Raw genomic sequence first — 7191 nt, 5'->3', positions numbered from 1 at the left:
AGCAAAATGAACTAAACTGCTTGTTAAAAAAGTGGTTTTGTTCGTTTAATTTAGTAAAAAAAAAGTAGTTCGATTCGTTTATTTTTGTTAACAACCGATATGCCCTTAGGCACGGCCATACATAACATAGAAATCACACTTGGAAAGGGTGGACAATTAGCTAGAGCAGCGGGTGCTGTAGCGAAACTGATTGCAAAAGAAGGGAAATCGGCCACATTAAAATTACCTTCTGGGGAGGTCCGTTTGATATTCAAAAACTGCTCAGCAACAGTCGGACAAGTGGGTTTATTTTTGTTAAGAAAATAAGTTCGGTTCGTTTATTTTGTTAGAAGGGTAGTTTGACAAAAAATAAGTTCGGTTCGTTTATTTTTATTAAAAAAAAGTAGTTTGTTTCGTTTATTTTTGTTAAACGAAATGAACTACTTGTTAAAAAAGTGATTCGATTCATTTAGTTTGCTAAAAAAATTAGGTTGGTCCATTTATTTTTGTTAAAAAGTTGTTCGGTTCGTTAATTTTTGTTGAAAAGATTGTTCGGTTTGTTTATTTTTATTAAAAAAACTAATCTAGTTCATTTATTTTTATCAAACGTAAGAATAATGTTAATTATTACTGTACAATTTAATTTTTGCATTACAGTAAATTTGGTGATCGCATGTATTTTAGCCGATTTTAGGATCAAATACAAAGAGATTTAACATTTTAAAGGAGTGAATAACTAAAGTATTACTTTTTCAGTTTTGAACTAGAGCTTAATTTATTTATTTTATAATTACTTGAGTTCAAAATGGTATAAAAATAATTACTCTAGTTATTACTCTGCAGTAAGAGTAAATTTGGTGATCTAATCGGCATGCATATATTTGTTGTTTGGATCAAATATAAATAGATTTAACGTACTAGGCATTAAATAAATAGAATATTACTTTTAGTTTTTGAGCTTGAGAACCCAACTTTTTTCATTTATTTTTTCGTAATTATTTTGGTTCAAAACTGTATAGCATTAATTGCTCTAGTTATTACTGTACAGTTTAATTTTTGAATTAGAGTAATTGTTAACATCCTACATCATATTTTTGGCATAACTACTCTGTTTTAAAATTGTATTCTAATAATTACTCTAATTATGTTTACTTAGTTTATTTCAGTTATGATTTGAGTAATGTGTGATAATAATAGGTATGGAGAGTGATGATGAGTTTCGAAAGGTGCCGGAGATTGGTGGAGAAGCTGAACCAGAAACCGTCGGCGCATCAGGAACCGGTAGGGAACCAGTGGGTTCAAGTATTTACTGAAGGCACAAGGAGAAAAGGGAAAAGTCCGGCTAATAAAGAAAACAAGTGGTTAAAGAGGTATTTTAAAGGTTAACTTGTTACAAATGTAAACAATAATATATTAAGAATTTTATTTGAAATTTTGAAATGTTAAACAGGTTAATGAGGAATCGAATTTCGGCTCAACAAGTAAGAGAAAGAAAGAAGGCGTACTTGAGCGAGTTGGAGGCACGCGTTAAAGAGTTGGAGAAGAAGAACTCGGAGCTTGAAGAGCGTATGTCGACTTTGCATAACGGGAACCAAATGCTTAGACATGTATGTATATATTCATGTAAGGCCTCGAGCCCGGCTACCCTACTTTAGCGTTGGATTTACTCATAAACATAGTTTGTTACAGCGGAAGTCTATAAAAATTGCAGCGGAAATTTAAACTTTTATAAAATACTTCTAACTCCAACTAGATCTTCAATGTGGATAGCCTCGTATGCGCCTCAAGCTTACCACGTCATCAATAATACATGCATGCATACTAAAAGTCAGCTACACGCTGAGTGAGTTCTAACGTTTCTTTACTTTCACAACATACGATTTATAAGAAAATCTCATCTCTCAAACATTTATATATATTATAGCGTTTATAATTCTTTATTTACTTCCTCTATGTCTGTCTATCAATCATTTCTTAACTATATTCTTATACGCCTACTCGTAACTGAGCCTCCTACTCTCACTCATAACCGAGCCTCCTATCTTTGCTCATACCGAGCCTTCCTATCTTTGCTCATAACCGAGCCCTTCCTATCTTTACTCATAACTGAGCCTTCCTGCTCTTAACCGAGCCCCATAAAGTTAGAGGGATTTGTCATCCTAACTTATTCTGCATGCAAGAGGCCCAAAGGCTCTACGCATAAACATATACACATTCTTCTATACTTAGCATTCATACTCATTGATATTCATATAACCTTCTACACAAGAATTAGTAGGATATATTCCTTAACTCTTTCTATTCTAGCTATCATTCAACATTCAAATATATATATATATATATATATATATATATATATTAATAAATTAATATATATAAACACATTCTTACAAGATACATGTCATTTACTAAAGTCACATATATCTATTCTTTTACATAGGAGTATGCATACAGCCTCAAAAACGTTTAAAGGAAAAAGGGGGATAGAACTCACCTATTGACGATCTCTTTCTGACCTAATCGTAATGTCTTTCTTCAACTGAGCTCGACTAACTGTTAATAATGTACACATATTAATCTCCACATTTGCTTGTTTACTTATTTTATTGAGTTAACGGAGTTAACTCTTAAACTAACCGAACCGACATGTATTCTTCTTTAACTGATTCTAATTAGCTCAATATATCTAACCTTTGTTTTATTAACGAACCGTCTTCATTAGTTTACATCCTTAACGATATTTATTATTATTATATATACATTTATTTATTATTATACTTGTTTTATTATCATAAGTTTACATTCATAATGCGTTTATAAGTCAACGTTTCCTTAAGCGAGTTCGGGTTCGTGTCAGGTCTACACCTAACATCCTTAAATATTTCACTTCTTTAACGGGTGGGTTTATTCAACTTCCATTCCTTTGTTTGAGGCGGGTCACGAGGTTCTAGACGAGTCGGGTCTCGGGTCCGGGTTTTGTTTAGGTCCTGCACCCATACATTCTTTCAGTTTTATTATTATTATTATTATTATTATTATTATTATTATTATATATTAAAACCCTAGGTAGATATATAACCCTAGCCCCAACCCTTCCTTCTTCTTCCACAACACTGCCGCCCCCTCCCTGCTCTCTATCTTTTTCCAACGACCGGGTTCCGAGTCGGGTTTGGGTTTTAAGCCCCCCCCCTCTCCTTGCCGCTGATCCATGGCTACACCACCACCACCACCACTTTGCTTCTTCCCCTTTCTCACCTACCCACGGCCGCCGCCACCTCTGCTAACTCCGGCCACAGCCACCTGCCCTTCCTTCCTTCACATTTGGCCACACACGTCCAAGATTTTCGCATGAGAACTTCGCACAGACTTTTTGCATAAGTTTTTCGCATAGGGTTTCGCACGCCGTCTTCGCATAGGGTTTCTGATGTAACACAAAGTGTACATCTTATTACACCAAATTTTCCTCATATTTTAGCCGAACTCCATGCAAATTCATTGTTTTTGGTACTTATTTGAGTTATTTGTGAATTTGCAGGTCCGGGCGCCCGCCCACCAAAGAATACAAGAAAAGAGGGCGTTTCGTTGACAAAATCAGCAATCTGCCGACCCCGCACGACCGTGCAAGACCTTGCACGACCGTGCTTCCCTGAGATCTTACCAATGCAAGCCAGTGCCGCAAGAATTCAAAAGTGCACGACCGTGCATGGTCGTGCAGATGCCCGTACATGACCTGCACGGCCGTGCGGGCCCGTGCTGATGACCGTGCCAGAACAGAGAAATCTGACCTTTTGGTCAGACTAAAGCAGGGTGTTGACTTTCCACTTATATGCACGACCGTGCATGCCCGTGCATGGGCCCGTGCCAGACGTCCAGAAAGCTTAAATACACCTCCACTACCCCCATTTCAAGTGTGGAGCCTTAGGGGAATTCTCTAAAATTGCTGGAAAATTATTGTGTGTTTGCTAGAGAGAATTCACGGCTTCCATCTTGTATGATCATCCTTGCAAGTAGCATTCATCATTCATCTTAGTTTGCAATTTCTTGTTCCTAACAATGCTTTGTAAGACTACTTTGATTTTGTTTGTTGTATTAAGCCTTATGGGCTAAATACTCTTGTTACTTAAATTATGTTGAAACTTCTACTTATGTGATATTTATCTATGCATGATTTTGGTAAATTGGTGTTCTTCAAGTTTATGACATGTTCTTGAATAGAGTTTAATGGTTGAATGCTTGTTTTAATTCCTAGACTTAGTTTGATAGATGCTTAGCCATAATATGTTGGAAAACTATGTGTTGAGTATTTGTTTATGAACTTAGTTTGTGTATGCATACTTTGTTTATATCACTAAGTTAGGAATGACTAGTGGAAATTAACTTGGTTATGAATTTTAACAAGCATGAAACCTATCACTTGATATTGAAAATTGTATGGTGATAATATGATTCTTTGAGTTGGTTAATGTTCGCTAGAGATTAAGGCCATAATCCTTAGTTTATATTTTGCTAATTTGAAAGACTCATGTGTTTAACTAGTGTTCTTGAACTTGTCTATTTTACATGATTCTAGGTGGTTAGTTTGTTGTTTTCATGCTAGCTTTCCTTTAATTGTGCGATTAGGTAGTTTTGACAAAATTACTAATCTATGGTTATTAACTTGTTGAATACCCATCATGATATTTTGTTGTTAGTATTAGGTTGCCTTGATTGGAATTTGATATTGATGTTTAATACATGATGTTTGGCATTATCATTGTCATTTTGTCACTAAGTTTAAGTGGATGCATAGTCTAAGTAGCTTTGTTTGGATTGATTGTTAGTTGTATTTATTTGCTTTGTTATTGTTGTATGCTAGTTTAATTACTTGAAAAATTACTTGGATTGTTTGTTTGGTTAAATTAATTACAAAGATTTAGTATCAAAAGTTAGCCGTGTCCATGGATTGACACTCGGTTCTTACCGATACTTTGCTACAAACGATAGGTACACTTGCCTTTCGTGTGTGGTTTGGTTGTTGGTGAAAACCATTTTTAAAACCCGATTTGTGTGAAACTTTTATTCAAATTTTATATATATTCGCACACGTCAGTTTCGCACGTCGTCTTCGCATAGGGTTTCGCACACCGTGCGAATTATCTGTTTCACAAAGGATGCAACCCCTAGAAATTCGCACGGTGATTTCCAGATCTGGTTCGCACAGGGTTTTGGGTTGCATATGGTTAGTTGGGTTTGGTCTACCTAAGCCCACAACTCGAGCCGCCTTGGTGCATATTCACGTAAAACAGATAGAGGTCCGCTTTGGGTTCTTTGGTTCGATTAAATCACCCCTCGGATTCCGTGTCTGCAACCCGGGGGATCCCTAACCCGTGGGTTTTACGGGATAGAACATGTATATGTGTGTGTATATATCCCATGTATATTATTTATATTACTTGCCAAATCTCATGCTTATTGATATTTATTTGATAATCCCGTTCATATCGAGTTTGTTTTTATGTTGGTTTGACTCGGTTCGTTCGTTATTAATCTTAACGAGCAAATGAAATAAATGAATATAGTGTTTACCTCTTTGGTGGGATTGGACTAGATCTAGGATGGAGGATTGGATTTGGATTGTTTGGTGTACAGAAAATTACTTGTGTGTGTATGGATATGTGTGACAATGATGGGGAGATGATGAAATGATGATGATAAGGATTAAAATTAGGGTTTAGGGGTTTAAATAGGCAAAGTCCAAAGACTTTTAGGCCCAAATCACTCTTAAGTCTAATAATCTCCTACTAATATTATCCACAATCGATATATAATCTAATTAATTTGATGACTTCACATGGCACGATAACTAAAATCAACCGAGATACTTTATTTATTTATTTATTTATAGAAACGAGGACATTACAATTCATTTATTTATGTTCATAGCTTTTAGAAAGACCAATTTCTTTTACTTTCTGAAACTCGAACCCAGGCCTTTGGTGTTAAGAGACTTTGTTCTGATTAGATTATTGTTGTTATGATGCAGATATTGAAGAGCACAATGGCGGGCATTCAAGAAAGAAAGTAGAAATAGTAGAATTAGATTTTGTTTTAGAAGTAACTAGGATGTGTACCCGCGCTCCGCGGCTATGGCATGTCGTTGCAAGGATTCGTTACGCTAGAGTATTATAAATATTTGAAAGTAACACTGCACATTGCTAGAAGCATAATAGTTGTTACATGCATATATTGTCATTACAGCCTACATGGCTTTGTTTCAAAAAGCGTTCGCTGGTGCATGTCTTTATTTGGACGGTGTTAACCTTTTTTTGACCGAATATTGCCTCCTGAGGCTGCTTGACAAAGTGTGGCTGACCTTGTCTTCAAAAAGTCATTTGAAGTTCTTTGTGCAGTTTGTTGTTGGGCATTTGATTGTTCAAAAAGTGTGCTTGGGCCCTTTATACTGTTGTTGCTAGACCTTTGCCTTCTTGATGTGGTGATGGTCATCTGTTCGAAATCATTTTGAAGTTAGTGTTTGATGTGCTAGTATTTTATAGTTGGTGGCTATAGTATTTACCTGGAGAGTCTGGCGGTGGTCTCTTCACTGCCGTTGTTTTTGCAGGTGTTGGTGGATTGAAATTAATTTTTTTTGCTCTGTTTACTGCCATTGAATTATCCTTCTTTATAGTCATCTGCAATTGGCAATGTTGTCCTTGAAGTGCAATGATGTCGTTGGGGATGAGTTTTGTGTCTTTGTATCCTCGTTTCATAATCATTTCTTCACATGTTGTTTCCAGTATGTCTGTCATTGCCTCATCAAAGAAGATTGCTTTTGCTGTTGTGTCTTTGTCTTTGATGATGGTGTTTACGCAGTACCTACATTTGGTAATTGAAAAATAAGGGTAAGTGTTTAATTATTAGATGTGTTTAGAATTTTACCTTAAATACTGGTACCGTCTCGGTACCATTTCGCTACCGGTACCTGTTCGGGGTCGGGATTTTCGGTACTGGTACCGGTACGGTACCGAGCTCTTTCCTAGATGTGTTGAATACTAATTTTTAAGTGCAGCAGTTAAATTTTAATGTGTTTTCTTACATGCATTTGACTCCGTAGTCGTCCCAATGGTCTAGGCACACGAACTTATCCTTTTCGTGAAGATGCGCTCTCTGGTTGCAGTTGTTGCAGTTTACATAGGCAACATTTGGTAATTGAAAAATTGCTTTTGGTTGCAGTTG

At 36.1% G+C, this 7191-nt stretch overlaps 1 pseudogene; it reads left to right on the top strand.

Moving 5' to 3' along the window:
* Positions 1 to 1178: 1178 nt before the first annotated feature.
* Positions 1179 to 6043, top strand: LOC143624947 (transcription factor HY5-like; annotated as a pseudogene).
* The last annotated feature ends 1148 nt before the right edge of the window (positions 6044 to 7191 follow it).

Source organism: Bidens hawaiensis, unplaced genomic scaffold (assembly GCF_021521415.1).
Source record: "Bidens hawaiensis isolate Kalapana, Puna unplaced genomic scaffold, B.hawaiensis_p1.1 tig00004003_1, whole genome shotgun sequence".
NCBI lineage: Eukaryota > Viridiplantae > Streptophyta > Magnoliopsida > Asterales > Asteraceae > Bidens > Bidens hawaiensis.
The sequence above is the reverse complement of the archived record's forward strand: the minus strand, read 5'-3'. Positions and strand labels throughout refer to the sequence as shown.